Genomic DNA, 14848 nt, shown 5'->3' on the forward strand with positions numbered 1-14848 from the left:
TTTTTAATTAAAATCCCAATAAAATAATTTTGTATGCCATAAGGCGAGTAAGAAAAAAATGATTGGTTACTAATGTGTTCTAAACCAATTTTCTAAAAACTGAATAATTATCTTTCCTTTATTAACCGTTGTGCGTTTGTCACTTCCTATTCCATCTCCGATCTATATAATTAAGCTTTATTGTTTGTTTTCTAGATTCATTTCGATTTCAAATTCATTATCGACTTCCATTATTTTATTGCGTCGCGCTGTTTATAAAAAAAAAACAAAATGTTTTAGTTTCATCAATATTATTCCACTCAATACGATCTTTTCAGAAAACCTTACTAATCCATTTGATAATTTTATTGTATTTATTTTCTAACTATAAATATATTTATTATTTGCTGAAGCTTCGATTACATAGTAAAAACGAAACGTGACAGGCAGATTTTTGGACGATGACGTAATTTTGGAATAACGACATTTATATGAATAAAAATTTAAACTTTCTCTTATGTATACCCGTAGATTTTATAAGGTTTACTTTGCGTACTCAATAGTGCTGCAGCGTTCAATTTTCAATATAAATTCTTTAAATTTTCAATATTAATTATTAATTATAAAAATATTTTTAGTTTACTACGTTCATATTTTTTTAAGTTAAATAAGTAAAAACTATAATTATTTTCGTTGTAAAATCTCATTAGATGGCGATTACTTTTAAAAAAATTCTACAATTTTGCTACCGTAGATAAGCCAATTAATTTAAGCACAGCTAGTTTATTATAATGGTTATATATACATACATCATGCTTACTGGTTACACAGAATGATATATTATTATTTTTAATCATCTGAGCTTTTAACTGGCTACCGTTTTTTATAAACATTTATTTGATAAAGATAAATTACTGACATCAGATTTATACGTTCATTAATAGAGATACATAAGTATACAATAACTAGTTTTTATTTTTTATGACAACATTAAAGGTATGTCAATTAGTTGATTAAGTAATACAAACCAAATTTACCAAGTGAATTTTGAGAATTTATTTTGTATATAACTTAGTATATCGATGTGTTTTATAATTTATTATGCAACTGGTTGTAAAATTAACAGCAAAAAAGTATTTTTTTAATTATCTTAAATTAGTTTTTAGATAGTAAAATCAAGTACGCGTTTGGACATAGATTCTAATTTTAAGGAATCTAATAAAAAATCGGGTCGAGTCGGATAAAAGACAAACCGGTCGTCTGTCTGTAACTGTCTAGACGATTGATCTAATGTGAAACGAGGCAATTGTGTCTGAGAGACATAATATTTCAAATCAGAAATATCTGCCCGAATTCCATTTTTTATATACTTTTTTTGTGACATACCAACATTTATTTACCAAAAAATGTTTTATGAAAAGAATTACATTTGTTTTAAATATTAATTGTTTAAAACAAATAAATTGATATATATTCAATTACTACGTATTTTTCGATCGTCATAATATGTCGCACCTTAGGTGTAAAACTGCTATAAACTCAAAATTTGGGATTTTTTTAGTAAAAGAAACAGGTGTATTGATATAATTTTTATCTAAAAAATGATCTACCGCTTCAAGTCGTAACATAACCAATGCCTCTTTAATATATTTGTGTCGGTATAAAATTTCTTCATTTTTGCGGTCAACAAAAAATAATACTGACACATTTTTAGACACTGCGTATTTGGATTTTTTTTTATAGTTAGGCATTAGAAATCAAGACTGCCTCATTTCGGTTTGATGCGTTTTAACATAATAATTCTTAACCGGATGACACCGGTGAAAAATAATAGACTGCTACATTTTGTGTTGTAGCATTAAATGAATTCGACAAGAAAAACAAAACTGTCACAAAAACCAAATGTGGCAGTTTGCTTTTTTGAAAAATATTTGCTAAATGGCCATAACCTCAATTTCTGGTGTATGGTTGATATTTAACTAAGTAGTTTAAAATTAAAATAACAAGTATCGGGTAAAATAAAGAGTTGCAAAGTATTAAAATTAAAGCTTTAAAACTAATCATTTGGGAGTAGGTTCAATCTTAAAATTCAATTTTCTTAAAACTTTGTTTTTCGAGTTTGGCAATCTTGCACCAAGAGTGCGATGTATTTATTATTCAGTATCATATGCGTATAACAGCCGTACGCTTAAGTTAACTAACTGTCAATCATTTCTTCACGGGTAGACTACTCTTTGTTTGTCCCCAGGTCATATTAGGGTTTATTTATTTTTGCAATTTATATTCACTTTTGCAGACTCTACCTTATATCTAGTACACAACTATCACATTGCTGCTAGCCACTAATAAGTAATAGCCAGAAATATATTGCTGTTTCCAGAACTACATGCCTAAGAATGGATTCTTTCAATACCTCCTAAATAACTGTTCTTGATGTTTGTCTAATAAAATTGAATGTCTGAATATTATGTTAATATACGCCTGCTTTTTATTTGTACGAGAAAAAACAATAAACATAAATGACCCAGGTCATTATATTTTTTTAATTTTACAAAATATAAAAACTTAAAATTTAAAAATATTATGTGAGTCTTTATGAAATATTTGGTGAAATCGTGGGTCTTCGATGTGAATAGTTTACTGATTGGTAATTAAATAATGGCTGTCCAGTCTGATATTGTGAGATTAATGGCGTCCATAACTGTAACAAGAACAATAACTATAAATATCCGAAGGTCTCTGTTAACCAAAATGTAACCTGTCCTTGCACTAGCACAAGATGTTACTGTCGATCGTGTGTGCTCTATCTATGATCTTGTTGCAGTGGCGAATTGAAAAAAAAACGAAAAGAAAAAATTGCCAACGACCATAACCAGAATGATTGGACAAGTACTTCGCCTTAAATAATATATAATAATGATAAAAAAAAAGCAGAACATAAATGTGACTAAAGGCATTGTTCCAAGAAAAGCAAGTTGGATGCCCTCGAAAAATTTAACGCAAAATGTTGACTGTAATAAATTATATGAGCAAGTCTTGAGCTCCCAGCAAGTCTTATTTTAAAACGTTACCGTTTCGGATCATCGAAAATTTATGGTCTGTGAGTATAATGGTCTAACCAGAGAGACCTTGTTTTGACCTCTTATCCACGCCATCATGCCCATCACATGTCTTCCATCAGAGCTTTTCATTACAATTATGCATTCGTAAATTACGTATCGTATAAATGAGAAAGTACTTATGTAACTGTTAAATATTTTTTAACGATCGTTAAATCTTTCTGGAGCAAAGAATGAGTATATTATACTTATGAGTTTTGGACCATTTTTTGCACTTTCAAATATTAAACTCCAACAGTTATTTAGATATTGGTATGCCTCATACACGAGACATGGATCGTAAAAAAAACGATCTATTTACAAGCATGCTGTTTTTTATAGTGTCCAACGTCGTAAAAATAAGAGAGATGATTATATTTTCATTGCTAACAGTGTAAGATAATATCCTACGGTCGCCAGCAATTTAACAACACGAAATTGATTTACAGCAAGAAGTAATAATTGTCTGTTTTAAACATAATAACTTTAATATATTATTATAGACACATTGCTACTGGCAGTTCGACATCTAGAAAATCACTAACGGCTTTATTTTAAATCAATCTTACCAGAAATAAAATCTATTGTATTTTATCTATTAACATAAAAAATGAAATCTAATGACAGTCATATTATCCGATATATGTAATATAATCTTATTATTATATATATACAGTACTATAAAATAACGTAAAAACATAATTTTTCTTATTAACTACCCACTTTCCTATTAAATTGTTTATATGCGTATATTGAATAACTCTCGACTCTATACGACGCTTAGGGTATAACATTTAATAAAATCATTTTTAGAGAATAACTGTCAAGATTTATCATAAAGTACATAATAGAATACAGAAGAAACCGACACAGAGGATAACGATAACAGTTTTCAGCTTCCAACACCAAAAAGATTGAGAGGTAAACGAAATTTAATTACTCCAAAACTGGTTTGTGTATTAAATAGTCGTAAAATAAGTGATAGGTCAGCAGTTCATATACTTATAGCTGTAGTTGAGACTTAAGGAGAGAACGTGGACGATTTTATTATAAATAGAATATCGATTCAGCGTTGTCGAAAGATATTGAGAAAAGAAAGGACAGGTGCTATTAAAAGCCATTTTAAAAAATTTGATTTACCAGCTCTCGTTCTGCATTGGGACGGTAAACTACTTCCAAATTTAGTAAACAAAGAAATTATTGATAGAATTTTAATAGTTGCCAGTAGTGGTGCTACTGAGAAACTCCTTGCTATTCCCGTTTTAGAACATGAAACTGCAAAAAATAAGCCTTTAATGGCGTTAATTTTAAACAAATAAATACATTTCTAGCATGATAACTTTAGTTATTTTTTGTTATTCATTAACTTGACTTGATACCTTTTTTTTATTCACTTCCTATATCAGTAAGAGAGTAGGCATTAAGTGTTCAGCTTTTCTAAGTTCAAATTCTTTTTTTAATTTCTCGTCTGAGATATTTTTTAAAAAACGTTTTTAAACGACTAGTGTGGCCAATAACTTAATAATAAAAACCAGCAAAGCAAAATGTGCAAAAAAAGAAGTATAGCTAACCAAAAGTGTAGCTGTATGGTTGAATCTTAATTCAGAGGAAACCAAAAGGTACTTCAACAAATGTTTAAATTTAATAAATATGTTTCAAACTTTTGCAACATTAATGTCGTTAATTACATATTAAGGGCTGCGGGGAAAAAACATCAATGTCAATTTTTTTTTTAAATGAGATATTAGTGCCATCTTTTAGCTTGTTCCCAAAGGAATCGAACTACGAATCGGTTTTAGATAGAAAGTTCATTGCTTGCCCAAATATAAAGGGAAAAGAAAACGTGTGACGGGAAAGACTCATCAAGGTCCACGCGGTGGCGGGAAAAAACGGTCAACCACAACACTCCCGGGCTCGAGATGGAAGCGAACCGCGAATGATGCCCACCAAGTTGGTTTACTATGGTCCCTACAAGTCGTCTGTTATCACACTTACTTCAAAGCAGGTAAAAATAAGAAAAAAATAAAGATACTACTCTCCGCCTTTCTTACCAAGGCCCCCTTTCACTAAAAAAAGCAAAGCTTGATGACCTATTACACCCGAAGCAGTTTTTGACAAAGCCTGAAGCTCAAGCATTCTACGATACACTTGCGTGTGATGACACAAACAGCACTGAAGAAGAGGTGGAGTACCTCGATGACCCTCCGATTGACGATTTGGAAGAACTGTGATGCGAAATACTAATCAAGGTCAATGACTTTTCAGAGATTTTATTTTATTTTTCACTTTTTGTATAAGTAAAATGTATTTTCTTTTCTCTCACTCAAATATATGTAGTTTACCGACAACATATGTTTTTCTCTCGCTCAAACCCTTGCTGCAATGTCATTTTGTATAACTTGTGTGTTATTTAAATGGAAAATGTAATTAAGATTTAATGTGCGCGAGTTCACGATATCCTTCTAAACTACTGAACCAATTTCGGCATGCAGTAAGTACCTATACAGATTATAAATCATACCAGCATAAGGTACTATATAGGGCCAATAATTAAAAAAGTCCATCCAAGTTTTACGCTCAATTTCACATTTATAGATAGACTTTAATGCATGAGTAAAAGGCATATTGGGCAATTTTTGCATTTTTACCCTTATACCCCTTTTTACCCCTATAGGAGAATACAAGGGTGCAGTCGAGATCCACATCTGTTAATCATCATTTCATGTTCAGGCCTCAGGGCATTCAATTATATCAGTAGAAAATGTTGACTGGTCGATAACCAGTTTGGTAATTTGCTTTTAAAGTTATTAAAGTTTAAAATTTAGGACGGAAGGAAATGCGGAGTGTAATATTATTTTAATCTGCCCGCATTACTCTACCGCACTCCACCTTTTACCCAGAGCTGTGCATCATTTGAATAAAACGTTATATATACGTTAAGTATTTTAACTGTGATTTTCTTCTTTATTTCAACTACTTCCATTTTTCATCTATTTATTTTTATTATAAATCAATTATTAGCAGGGCTGGATTGGGTCCTTGTGCTATTGCGATAACGCGTTTTTACAGATTTTACAAAATTTGAAAATAGCATTATACCCAAATATTTTTAATAAAATATTTAGGCTGAAAATTTGGTTTAGATTTTTAATATTAAAAATCTGGTATTGGCCTAATTCTTTATTATTCTAAAAACACACATTTTGAGATGCATTCTGACCTATATTAAGGAGATAAAACCGTCTTAGTTGAGGTCTGATTATTAGTTAGTTAGGTTACAATAATTAGTTATTTATTTTAATATAGAGTTCAAATTCTTAAGTCAATGCCCAATACTTACTTACACTTACAGTTTTGTCAAATTTTCCTTATACTCTAAAATAATGTCACCTTACAACATTGGACTCAGGTGGTAACTTACTAACCGGGTAAGGTAAATAAATGTCTACTATGGGCCACTTGTCACCGTTTTAGATTATGGTCCCGATGTACTACATTATTTTGGCGAGCCAAGTTTGTTAAACATTTGATTTGGCTATAAAAATATCCAAATAATAACAAATAAGCTCACATTTATGCTTTCAAAAACTGTAAATAGAGGTTAATGATTCAAATGATGATTCAAATAGTATTATAATTTATAACTTATTTTACATACACAAACCACTTATTAGTTAAAATTTAGCGCCTTCACAAATAAATACTATGACCGATGACGTAATTATCGTGTTTTATTTAATAGATACGATGTCAAACCATAGTTTTACAAAATAAAACTGATCTAGAATAAATAAATTATAATAATTAAAATCGATCAATATAAAATTTACATAATAGTTATATGTCAGTATACTATTACGCATTTTTAAGCGCGCAAAACAAAACATTATCAAATGTTTTAGCTTCGATGAGCATTGATATCGATGATGATTTGATTAATTCCCGCATAAACATTGACGTCAACATTTATTTGAGTAATTTTTCCTATTTTTATTTAAATAAAAACTATTTCGCTTAAATTGAAAGCGCTTTTTTTTATTAGTTTTGATGCGTAGGCCGTAAAAAGGTAATGTTTTTTTACATCTAAACATAGTTAAGTATATATTCTCTATTATTTGCTAATTAGTAATCGTAAAACGTTTTTTTTTACACATTTAAAATAATGAGAACTTTATATAGGTCCTCTCGTCCTATTATTTTATTATTAACCGGTAGGTTACTATATATATTACAGTTGTGACGTTTTTTACATTATTAAAGTGCTTGTATTTAAGAAAAATTTGAAGTTTTATAAAAATACCATCTAGAGAACGTAGTTAAAAGTTTTCCTGTTTTAACGGTATAGAAGTTTGTTTTCCATGACCATTTCGCTTTGATTTACACGCTTTGCTGTAAACACGTTTTTACGATTATTTTTAAAGGGTATGACGTCCTTTTAAAGTGATTACGATTTTGTAGTTTTTCTTTTTGAAAACTTTTACTTTTTTATTGATGTTATTTTTGTATACGGTATTTAAAAGTTACCAAATATATATATATTTTAAGACTTAAATGGTAACGCATATAATTAATTAACTATTAAAAATAAGAATAATTTGCTATACATTTAGACTGGTTAAAAATCGGTTTTAAATAATTGCTTTTAAAATTATTGAAGTTTAAAACTTAGGACGGGAGGTAGAGTGCGATTCAGTAATGCGCGCAGATAAAGAATACTACACTCCACCTTTTCTCCCATCTTAAATTTTAAACTATTATAATTAATTATAACTATTATAATTTAAAAAATAATTGTACAAAACTCGACCAGACAGTTTTTGGTAAATTATTCTTATTTTAAAAATGATATATACGTTAACAAGTTTCTTGATAGAGCGCTGGAATTCACCAAAAAGATACATTTGAAAATTGTAAATAACTTAAACTAAAGTGTCTCCAAATACTACAAAATTGAAAAGGATTGTGCAATAAGAGCGTTAATCCAAAAACGGCACTGAAAAAAATTAGTTCTAAAGTTTTCATACATACACACAGCACTACCCATAAGTTATTTCCTTTACACCTTTTCCATTAAATTTTTATATTCTTCTTTACTTAAGATGGGCTAATTCAAAAAAGGTTTTTGAAAAGAAAAACTATAAAATATAATAATTGTTTAATATAATTTTTATAATTATCTAGCTGCGTTACCCGGCTTCGCCCGAGTCTATGCAGTATGCTTATTATTATTTTTAATTTGTTCCTAGCTAACAGAGAGTTTTTGTTGGTTGCTGAAAGCTACATTGTACCTTTGCCGATTGTAATGTAGAATTTTCAAGTAACAATTAGCGAATTCAGTGATCCGGTTCCCGAGGTTAGGTATAACTTGTGTACAATATATCACTCGCGTCTTCAAGATACAATTGAGGGCATTGAATCAAGTTTATTCATTTATTTGTTTATAAAGAACTTAAACTTTCTTTCGTATTTAATTTAGTGAAAGAATACTCCGCTTTTTATTTAATTACGTTTTCACTTTATTTCATACTTAATTTATTTATTCTATCTCAATACTTGCTTAAAACTACATTCGTCATCTTATTATTTGGTAAATAGATAAATAAAATCTTTGGGTTTACCACTGACCACTCTAAAGCAAGCCACATATAACATTCTGTAGGTACCATTCTCGGCTTCTTCGGCCCTCTTTTGACATTCATATCTCCGAACCTAACCCCTGCAGACTGCAGTTCCAAACCGAAACCTTAATCAAGGATGAGGGATGAAGGGCTACCAACCATATAACCCACAGGGGGCTGCGGGATATATATATATTATATATAAAGATATTGATTTTATAATTAAAATAATAATTTTTATGTATATAATATATATTATGACCTTTTTACAATAACATTTAAATAATTAATTTTGTAATTATATGATCATTTTTATAACCAAAGCCGCAACGGACTCTTAAGATTTAATGCGTCAGGCCAAATCCGTTCGTGTATATCGGGCTATTGGTCGACCGCTCGACTGCTGCAGTTATAAATAATACACACCGCACACCGGAAGCGGCTACGCTGCTGAATAACCACAATAATGGAAACCCATATCGTAATTCACTTATTAGTTAATCAATTTTGTATATTACAACATGTTATTATTGCTGTTCATATGTTGAGTTATTTTTGTCTTCCCGCTAATTTTGCGGTAACAAAGTAAAAAAAGTCATAACAGCCCATTCTCCACAATTAGGGCTTTATAACAGCTGATAACGAAAACAATTATTTTTTATAGAATTTTGTAAGCATAGCGAACATGGTGGATCGATTTTTACTTTCCCCCTAAAAAGGGTATATTCCACCTTATTGCTCCGGCCTCCTCAATTGTTACTTTAAGAGAAATCTGATGTATTGCGTTAAATGTACCACCCTGTATATTATTGTATCAAGAGAATCGTGTTATTAACAACGGGGAATTGAATTTTCTAAAATATTAATTAAAGAACTTGGGGTAACAACAAGACATGTCCTTTTTTCACAACGTTTTAAATTCCAAAAAACAATTTTTAGAACGGTTTTTTGGAAAAAAAATGTTTAGATTTTAAAACGTTTTGAAAAAAGGACATGTCTTGTTGTTGCCACAAGGTCTTCAACTACTATTGATTATTGAAAGATGTGGCAATAAATCTGGTTATTTGATTAATTGAATAATATAGATTTCGGAATGTAAATAACATAACATAATATTTGTATTCAACTTCGACTAATCATGTTACCATTCATATAAAAATCTTGACAATTACAATTTTTTTAACATTTGAGTCTCCGAAAATCTGGATTTTTGTACTTCGGCTAATTCAGATTTCCCCTACCCTAATGCAAATATATTTATAATATATATATATATATAACATTATCAGCTTATTAAATGAAATAACAGTATTAACCTTCATATACTTTAACTAACCTATGATTTTCTTTCTAATTTATAAGCAAATCTTATATATTATTTAATTATTACAAAAAAGTCTATTTTTGTTTCAATCCTTTTCCACCTTTTATACCTAATCCAAAATGCACATTGTATTCAATTCAAAAATTGGCTTGCGCACAGCTGGTGCCATCTATCTGTAGCAGTCGCAGCCTACCAGATATCTAGGCAGGAAGTTTGAATTGTTGTGTTTTGATTCGTTTTGTTTTATTTCAACTACTGTGACGACAACAACGGATAACCTTGGGTTGGTTCCCAAATTTACAAAAATCGCGTGAATTGGGTCCGAACGTATTTTATCGAGTACATGAGTTGGGTTCCAAAGTATATATAACAGAGAAAGCTCGAGTTAAATCCCAAAATATTCAATTGCTTAATTTATAATTCGAATCACGTAGTAATTTGGTACAAATCTAGATAAGTCCACAGGTTAAGCCCAGTCTAATAGCGTTACCTAGCAGAAACCACGTGGAGGTTGACTAGATAATCTCACGAAAAATTTGTTCTTTGTTAGGGTCTCTTGACGAATAAAATTTTATACTGAACTATATGTTACTATTCACGTTTTCATCATAAAAATGTTTTTTGTCATAATCATAACTTTGGAGGAGAAATTTTAATGACACATCTTTATCTTTTAGAAATAGTATCTAGTATCTAGGAATATTAGATAAAGTTCTCATTATTTTAAATATGTAAAACATATTGTTCTATTGTTATTATTTAGTCAATAGTAAAGAATAAGCGTAGCTGTATTTACACAAAAACATTTTTTTTAATCGCTGACAAGGATGCTGTAATGGTCCGTAAAATAAATTAACTACCAAGAAAAAAGAGTTTCAATTACCGAACTAACACATCTCTCACATAATAAATAACTACACAACATAGTGTAACATTTAATATAAGATTTTGCAAAAAAAATTGCCTATACCTAGTTCCTTAATAAATGTTTATTAAATGTACATATTCTCTACTATAGACTAAATAATAGTAGTAGAACATTTTTTATACAAATTTAAAACAATGAGAACTTTATCTAGTGTCTCGCGTCAGTTTTTTTATTTTTAACCCAATATTCACATTTTATACTTTAATTCTGACATTTTTTTACTTGTTTAAGTACATAATATGTATGTAGTATTTAAGAAAAAATTTAATTTTATAAAAATACCGACGAGAGAACGTAGTTAAAAGTTTTCCTCTTTTTAACGGTATCAAAATTGTTTTTCTATGACCATTTCGCTTTTATTTTTAGGTGTGTGACGTCCTCTTAATATTTAAAATTAAAAAAAATACTCGTAGCTTACCTATTTTCTTAGCTTTGTAAATCACTAACTAGGTTCCCCCTTCAGTACGTATAAGAATGCAAAATATGTATATGTATGTAGTACGTATGCACAGCTTACATGGTTTTACAAAGTTTTAAGCACTTATAAATATTAAAGCAGTTCATGTAAAAGATCAAACAAATAAATACTCACAACTAATAAATATTGCAAAATAATATTTGAACATACTTAATAAGTAATGTTTTGAACTGTTAAATGAATAACAAGTTATAACTATATAATGAATACAGTAAGAATAAAAAAAAATGACATCTTCATACTTCAGTCCTTATGTGTAACATCTATTTTTTTACATAAATTTATATAAAAAGCATATTAACGAATTCAAAATCATTGGATAAAGCCCAATTTTTTTCTTACTACGTACAAGCCTGTCAAAAATGTATAAAAAATCATTTCTATGTTAAAAAAAATAGTTGGTACACTAGACAGTGTGGTAGCCATTGATAAATTACAATAACTTAAGTCTTAAGTTACCGAGGAAAAATTATAAGATTCTGGACTACATTAAAGTACACAAGGACTCCAGCTGTACTTAAACCTACGCCGTAAAAAACAACGTACAAAATAAATGTATAATAAAATCGTAAACAGTTACCTCTTAAATAATACATTTCATGTTTTTGTTGGATTTTATGACGAAAAGATTTCGTAATCGTCTACTTCAATATAATAATTTATGTTGTTTTACTATAACTGATAAAAAAATTACTTGCTATTCAATAAGATGAATTAAAGCATAACATTTCATAAGAGTCTACGCATTTAATAAATAATATGTATTTGTATGTACGAAATATTTTTTATTTGATTCGATGTAGGTAATAAATTACTGAGTTACTTATTTAGAAACTAAATGCATTTTACATGATCTCCTAGGTCCTATGAACTTATATTCCTTAGCAATCGATATTTAGGTCCTCAATAAAGTACTAATCGATAAAGATGGTGTATAGTAGTTACTTCAGCGAGTAATTTAAGCAGAAATATAGTTATCATGTTAGTAGACAAAAATGTAACACTAATATTTTCTCAGCTTTGCATTACAAACAAAATAAAACTTGTCAACACATGATTTGATTAATTTTTGTTTATTTTATTAATACGAATTAATTTGTATAGCATAAATTGGTGTAAAATACAAATGTTTTAAAATAGTCTTTAATTTATTCCAAAATAAATAAGTACACTAAATGTTCTAGATTTAATTTCTAGAGTGACATTTAACAAAAGTGTTGCTTTACACAATCTTTGGGCTAGCACAGAAAACATAATAAAGTACAAGCATATGATAATTTTAACTAGAAAATATATAACTAGTCAAAACAAAAAAGTTATACTTTAATTGGATGCGAACAGCTGATAACTTTATAAATACAGGTTCTAAAAATGTTGAAATTAAATTTTTAAAAATTATATTATAAATTTAAAGTAGCATTATTTTAATATTTTAATATTTACTTACATGTGGAGAGGTAAACAAATAACAATAGTAGTATGTATCTCCAACAAAAACCTAACAATGAAAAAGAGCTAAGTTCTAGACCCCTTCCCAAAAAAGTCAGCCCGTCAAAGTAGTGATATGCACATTGTGGCCAAGTCTGCTATTACTTTAGTTAAACTTTAACTGCGAAAATTTATTAAATAGATTTTATGTTATTTTGACGGCTTTTTCATGTAGTTGTTGAAATAAACTACGAACGATTCGACAAATTCGCAAAAGAAATTTGTTTTAATTATAATTTTCCTCAAATATAAGTTTTTAATTTGTTTTTCATTTAAAAATAAAAATAATTTAAAAAAAGTAATACTTTTTAATTTCTAGATTAAATAAATTAACATAATTTTGATTAATAATTCTACGAATATTTTATGCTTTTCTTAATAGTAATAAGTGTATACCTACCATTAAAATATAATTTATTATGTATATACTAAATAGTAAATACTATATAGTATATATTCATAAAATTTAAATACATTAATTTGGTTGTATTTTTGGTCATATGAATTTTGGCCAGGTAGAACTCGTATTCCTCCCACTATGCGGCGCGGGGATCTAATTAGTTAATAAAAACCCGTGCTAGTCTAATTAATCAATATGCATGCGCGTCACATCATGCATTTAGAGCTACATTTACACTACTTGAAACGGCATTCATTTTGAGAAAATTGCAACTTTCAGATTTTTCCCTTTAGTTACACCTAAAGGTCCCTGAGAACATTAGCGATCGGTGTTACCCTTGACAGCGTTTGTGGCTAAAAATCGAGTAACTACATATAAATGTTTTTCTCTGGACTTCCTGGAAGATATCCTGTACAAAAAAATTACAGCCAATGGATCATAAAATTGTACACCAAAGATACTTAGGGAAACCGACGTTTTTAAAATGTCAACACTTCCCGTTCAAAATCCATAAAACCAAAAGTTAACATAGAATTTTATTTATTAAATGTAGCACGCTATATTATTTTCTTCTTCAAGAAATTTTAGAATTAGTTCAACATTTGGTTAAGTTATTTTTTATAGTTATAACTACCGAATTTCAGTTAAAACCCTAGAAAATACCAATAACTAGCAGTAACATATCCTCTATACTTAAATAGTTTTCTCTGAATTAAAGATCTCTGTAAGACCTCCCATAGAAGAAGTTATACATTTTTTTAAATTATAAACTAATAATTCTAAAATTCCATAACAATAGTATTATAATATCATAATACTAATATTATAATAGTCTATCTTAAAATATATTTTTTTTATTTATCTAAAACAGCACTGTTCCCCATTTAAGTACCTACAACTCTGAGACACGTTTAACACAAAAATAAAAAGTGGTGTGACAGCCTCTAAAAATAAAACAAATAAATATTGTAAAGTTCATATTCTTCTGACGGTATTGCTCTTTGGGGTGCCGCAAAAACCTCTAACATCAGGACAATTCAGGTGTTCCAGTCCATATGCCTCCGCTTGGTCACCAAAGCTCCGTGGTACGTCACAAACAACTCCCTCCATGAACAGTAAAGCTAAATTTAATTATAGCCTGTGTATGTTGTTTACACTTTTTTTTTTAGGAATACGTAAAACAATCTTTATCGTCTATCTTTATTTAATTGACTGACTTATATTATCTTAATGTCATTCAAATACCTTGAATCAGTAATATTTTGTTCGAGTATAAGTACATAGTACATACTATACACCAAATATTTTTAAAAAAAAAAAAAAAACAGTATCAAATCAATTTAAATGATTTTGTTTGTTTATTATTATACTGTGTAAGAAAACGCGGGAATGAGTTTTACTCAAAATACCTATAGATAAATATCAAACAAGATATTACTAAGAAAATTCCATGTATTTCATTCTAGCCATTTCCGTTTGTTACAATGACCCCGAAATACAAGATAACTTGACTGTTCAATATAGTAAAAGAAATA

This window comes from Adelges cooleyi, unplaced genomic scaffold (genome assembly GCF_023614345.1).
Source record: "Adelges cooleyi isolate 19-005CV unplaced genomic scaffold, UGA_ACOO_1.1 ACOO_flye_CR_arks_rails_tigmint_CR_PRNA_23, whole genome shotgun sequence".
Classification (NCBI taxonomy): Eukaryota; Metazoa; Arthropoda; class Insecta; order Hemiptera; family Adelgidae; genus Adelges; species Adelges cooleyi.